This window comes from Stegodyphus dumicola, chromosome 10, assembly GCF_044657685.1.
Source record: "Stegodyphus dumicola isolate Sdum_Otavi_A_Nest chromosome 10, ASM4465768v1".
NCBI classification, from domain to species: Eukaryota; Metazoa; Arthropoda; class Arachnida; order Araneae; family Eresidae; genus Stegodyphus; species Stegodyphus dumicola.
In genome coordinates, this window is record NC_140777.1 from 146,689,218 (window position 1) to 146,695,217 (window position 6,000).

The window sequence follows — 6,000 nt, forward strand, 5'->3', positions numbered from 1 at the left end:
AAAAAAAAGATTTTTTAATAGAAGCTTACATTACAGAAATTTTGTCATTAGTCGTTCAAAACACCAAGACAAATTCCATTTCTTACCTTCCAACTTTGTATGACAGATTAGAATCTCATTTGAGGATGTTAAAATCTGTAGGTGTTGGAACTGAAACATACAATGCAATTCTGTTTCGGTTGGCTGAATCCTGTTTTCCAGAAGAATTGTTAAAAGTCTGGCAAAAACAATCAATCGAAGAAGCACCAAAAGATCACCTTGGAGATTTAATGAAGTTTATTCGAAATGAAGTTGAAACAAAGCAAAGAGTTTCAATTGCAGTTTCAGGTTTTAATTTTAAGACTAAATCCTTTAAGCAAAAGGATAAATTCGAAAGTAAATAAGGAAATTGCTAATGATATTGATTTGTCGTTAAAGAAAATTATTTAAGAAACGAATGTCTATTTTATATAAAAAAGAGTTTCCTAATTTCATAACACAGTAAGGAAATATAGAGATTCCAATGAAACCAACCAGTTCCGCCAAGAAATCGAATGCCAAGCAAAATTAATGCTGTTTTTAATTGAATCACTTAGTCACTCCCGGGCCTGTAAGAATGAGAAATCCATTAATTCGTCTCGATTAATTGTAAAAAATTAGCGTCACAAATACAAAAACTCTTCGATGCCATTAGTTACTCAATTTATTCTACAAGAAGACACATTGTTGGGCGAAGGCATAGTCCAAACCTCTTTGACAGGCTCGTTTGACCTCTAACATATTTTTTGCATTACAACACAACTAGTAGGTTTTTCAGACTTTACGTCACTATCGAGCATATTGCGATAACGTACTTTGTATAAACTGTTGTTATTTTTATTTTCATACCTTTTTCTCAAAAAAAAAAAAAAAAAAAAAAAAAAAAAATACTGTGTACCCTTAAAGTGAATTAAACAGATTTGTACACACGAAAAGAAAGAGTATGCAAAAATGGCAACGATTAATACTAAACACGCGCAGTAAATTACCTAACGCTCATATATTTCCACCCTGAACATTTTGACAGAATGTTACAGAAATTATAATGCGCAACAGTTATCAGTGTAATATAAGAAAATTTACAGGACTGTATTTTCGAATGCTAATTGAAATCTGCCTCTTTAGCTGCTGGAGTAACAATGGCGAGAGAGAAATATATACGTGCAAAAGAGCATTGGAATCTCCTCGATTCCAGCTAAATGATAGAAAACAAACCCACTTGCGGTGACGCATATTGATCAAATATGTAAAGCAACTAAAATTCTCGGAAAGCTGCTGGTAAAGAGGGATTAGAATTTAAATCATTAACCATAATCGAAAGATTTTTGTGGATGCAAAACAGTTGTGGGAAACCTAATTCGCCAATACAAGATGGTTTTTGAAGCAGGGAAACCGAAAATGGAATGTTTTTTCAACAGCAGTGATGGGAAATAAAGGATTCATGAATTTCTTTATTCTGAACATAAGTCTCATGTTCTTTATTATGAAATTTTAAGGCTGTATTTTCTCAATGTATATCAAACTAACTGGCAAAGAATACTATGCATATCTCAGTCTTTCATATCTGAAATGGTGTCTTTAAATATCGAATTGCGAATTTCATACGTAAGAGGAAAAAAAATATCACAAAACTTAAACTTACGTAAAGCACATGTAGGTTCTAAGTAATGGATGAAATGAAAAAATTAACTAACTAATTCTTGTAGTATGAAAACTAATGAATTCAGAATCTAAATTCATTATTACAAATAAAATGAAAGAAATTTTTTTTTCTGTTGAGATGAGTATTTTTTAAACTCTTATAAATAATATAGGAAGAGAAAACTTTGCCAATTGCAGTTACTCTTAGGCTTAAGAGAAAGGTCTTGTTAAACAAAAGGAAGCAAAGTCCCTTAAATCAATCATATGTCGCCAATTCTCGTTGCACATTATTAGTTTCTATAATGTCTATTAGGATTATTATTTTATATCTTCTGGAATAAAGTAATCTATATGAGATAAGAATTCTTCGAGAAAACTCTGTAGAGACATTAGGCACTTTTTTGGAAGCTGGCAAGATGAAAAGTTAGCAACGCCTTTGCCGGGAATTGAACCGCCGACCTCTGGAATACGCGCCTAGCGTTCAGACCACCACACCGCGAAGGCATGCAAAGAAGGTGGAAGAGGTACCTTATATACTCCCCCTTTTAAAGGGCGACTGGGGTTTTTAAGGGACCCAATCGCCAAATCCTGGTTGTGGAGAAACATCATCCAGCACCCTTTTAGTTCGAGCGCCACTGTAGAGACATTAGATACCTTTTTGGAAGCAGGCAAGATGAAAAATTAGCAACGCTTTCGCCAGGAATTACGCGCACAGCGTGCAGACCACCACACCCCGAAGGCATGCCATGAAGGTTTCAGAAATACCTTATGACTCTTCTTTAAAATTGCTGACTAAAATATTCAAATTAATGGTATTTTATCATTATAAATTACAAGGAGTTATAGTGTAAGTGTAATAATAAGGAATATAATTACGAAATTTATTAACATTAGAAATAAGAGAACAAATAAACTGCCACCGAATTTCATTTATTGAAATCTTTTTATGCTTCAAAGAAAACTGCCATCGCATGAATTTGTTCAATACTAATTTAGATTACTTTACACAGATAATTTATACAAGATTTTCATAAATTTTGGCATTATTAAGCATCTCTAGGAAGTTTTGGGTCTGGAAACTTTTTGTAAGTTGGTGTTACACCCCATATTTCAGCTGCGTATTCGGTAATAGTCCTGTCACTTGAAAACTTCCCGGATGATGCAATATTCATTATTGCCATCTTTGCCCATTCTTGCGGTTTAGTATATATTTCGCTAACCTTTTCTTGGCATTTTATATATGATTCGTAGTCAGCTAGTACAAAATAACGATCATGGTTCATTAAACAATAAATAAGATTTTTAAAAGTGTCCGGATGTTGAGGAGAGAAATAACCATTATTAATCTGATCAATTATTTCCCTCAAATCATCTATCGTATTGTAATAATACCAGGCATCATAACCTGTACGCTTCATTTCTTCAACTTCATTCACAGTCATACCAAATATAAATATATTTTCGCCACCCAATTCTTCACTCATTTCAATGTTAGCTCCGTCCAAAGTGCCTATGGTCAAAGCACCGTTCATCATGAATTTCATATTACCAGTTCCTGAAGCTTCTGTTCCAGCTGTTGAGATCTGTTCACTAAGATCAGCAGCAGGTATAATAATCTCAGCTAACGTTACTCTGTAATTTTCTAAGAAAACTACTTTTAATTTGTTCCCTATGACAGGATCATTATTCACAACATCTGCCACTGCACAAATAAGCCTAATGATATCTTTCGCTGCATGGTATCCTGGAGCTGCTTTTCCTCCAATCATCACTGTTCGGGACACAAACGGAGCATCAGGATCTTTTTTAATTTTATTGTACATTGTGATAATATGCAAACAATTCAATAATTGTCTCTTATACTCATGAATTCTCTTTACTTGAATGTCGAACATTGATTTGATATTAATTCGTATATCATAATACTGAAAAAGATAATTAGCTAGCTTAATCTTATTTGTTTCTTTAATTTTGATAATAGTTTTTATAAAATCTATATCATTGACAAAGTCCTTCAGCTGTTGCAAGTATTCCAAATGTTTGACCCAGTCGCCTCCAATTTTCTCAAAAATAGCATCAGAAAGATCGGGGTTACAAAGAAGGATCCAGCGTCGAGGAGTTACACCATTTGTTTTGTTTTGAAATTTATTTGGCGTCATTTCGTAGAAATCCTTGAAAAGATCCTTCTTTAAAATTTCCGAATGAATAGCAGCCACACCATTGACAGCATGAGATCCCACTATGGACAAATGAGCCATATTGATTCTCTTTGGTTCATCTTCTTCGATAAGTGACATCCTTCGCAATCGCTCGTTATCTCCTGGCCATTTTTCTTTAACTGCTTGAAGAAACCTGGCATTTATTTCATAAATAATTTGCAAATGACGAGGAAGAAGGTTTTCAAACATTCTCACTGTCCATCTTTCTAGTGCTTCAGGCAATACTGTATGATTGGTATATGCACAAGTTCGCACAGTTATATCCCACGCTTTTTCCCAAGAAATATGTTCTACATCGAGAAATATTCGCATTAACTCTGGAATTGCTAGAGATGGATGGGTATCATTTAACTGAATAGCAACTTTATCGGGAAATTCTTCAAACGAATTTCGAACAGGAAGTGTGCTTCCAAATTTACAGGTTCTATATCGGCGTATAATATCTTGGATGGTTGCAGCAACTAAAAAATACTCCTGCTTCAATCGCAGTTCCTTACCTCGGAAAAAGTTATCCGTTGGATAAAGAACCCTAGTAATATTTTCAGCCTCATTTCTATCTAAAACGGCGTTGATGTAATCTCCGTCGTTAAAAAACCTGAGATGGAAACTTGTTGGTGATCTTGCCGCCCATAAACGCATAGTATTAACTACATTATTTTCGAAACCAGGAATAGGATAATCATAAGGTATAGCATTTATTACTTGAGTATCAACCCATTTATAACCGTCTGCGTCTTTGACAACTTTGCCATAAAAATTAACTTCTTTCACATATTCCGGTCTGTCCTTTTCCCATGGACTACCAAATGCTAGCCAATCATCGGGATCTTCTCTTTGTTCTCCATTTTCAATTCTTTGCGCAAATATTCCATATTCATAGCGAATGCCGTAGCCATGGGCTGGTATGCCCAAAGTGGCCATTGAATCCAAGAAACAGGCAGCCAGTCTACCAAGACCTCCATTTCCTAATCCTGCATCTTCTTCAATATCTGCTAATTCTTCTAGATCTAGACCGAGTTGATACAAAGCTTCATCGCAAATAGTTTTAATGCCTAAATTTATCATAGCGTTTGTTAAGGACCTTCCCATATAATATTCCAGAGATAAATAATAAACTCTTTTAGGATCAGTAGAATAATACTGTTGCTGGGTTCTTATCCAGCGGCTGACTAAATGATCTTTCACAGTATAAGCTAGAGAACAATAATAGTCTCGAATAGTAGCTACGTTCCTGTCTTTAATGAGATAATAGTGAATGTATCTGTTAAAGCTTTTTCTTATTTCATCTACATCTTCTTTAGTTGTTATTCCAGTGACGCTAATTTGCCTGCGACGCTGTAGCACACTATCTGATCGAATTCTAGTTTCCATTTTCTGTCAGGTTTTCCTCCAAATAGAAAGAATCATTAACCACTTTTGTATTACTGAATTAGATGAAAAGAAATCAATTTAAAAATTGACTTACATGCAATAAAAGCCTTGAAATTCCGTTCGGCGGCCTTCTGCATAATTCAAACATTACCGCATCTCAAAGAATCACCAGAGTTAAATAGCTGATGTTCTGCGTGGCGCGAGACTATTAAATCTCCTCAGTTAACGGTATACTTCAATTCGAAATACATTAGTAAATATTTACATATATATTCTTATGTATGCATATATTAAAGTAACCAAAATTCTTATAAAATGCTTTTATATTAATTTAATTTTAGAACTATTTTATTACAGTAAGATAAAGTTAAGATTTTTTTTTGAGTGTAAACATCAAAGAAAAGGAAATGAGTTTAAAGTTTAAATGTAAGATATATGCAATGATTAAGTTTGCAGAAATAGCAAGTGGCAACAAAGTAGGTTGCTTTATAACTATGCTATCACACATTTGAATTTTTAAAATACATTATTAATTGCTATTCAGAATGTCACGCTCATAATAATTTAATAGATATAAAGTACTTTTTTGCTTAACAGCTCAATTTATAAACTTAATGCTCATGAATTTTTTTTTTACGTGCTTAGTAACTCAATAGGTATAAAGTTCATCGATAGCAGTTCAGGCTAAAATAAGCTTTTTTAAGCTTCCTTTTCTATTACATTCTATTTTTTATGTTTTCTTCCAATTATA

General features: G+C 33.6%; 1 pseudogene; it reads right to left on the minus strand.

Annotated features, from left to right (window-relative positions):
* Positions 1 to 2,573: 2,573 nt before the first annotated feature.
* LOC118201088 (glycogen phosphorylase pseudogene) lies at positions 2,574 to 5,375 on the minus strand (annotated as a pseudogene).
* Between the last annotated feature and the right edge of the window lie 625 nt (positions 5,376 to 6,000).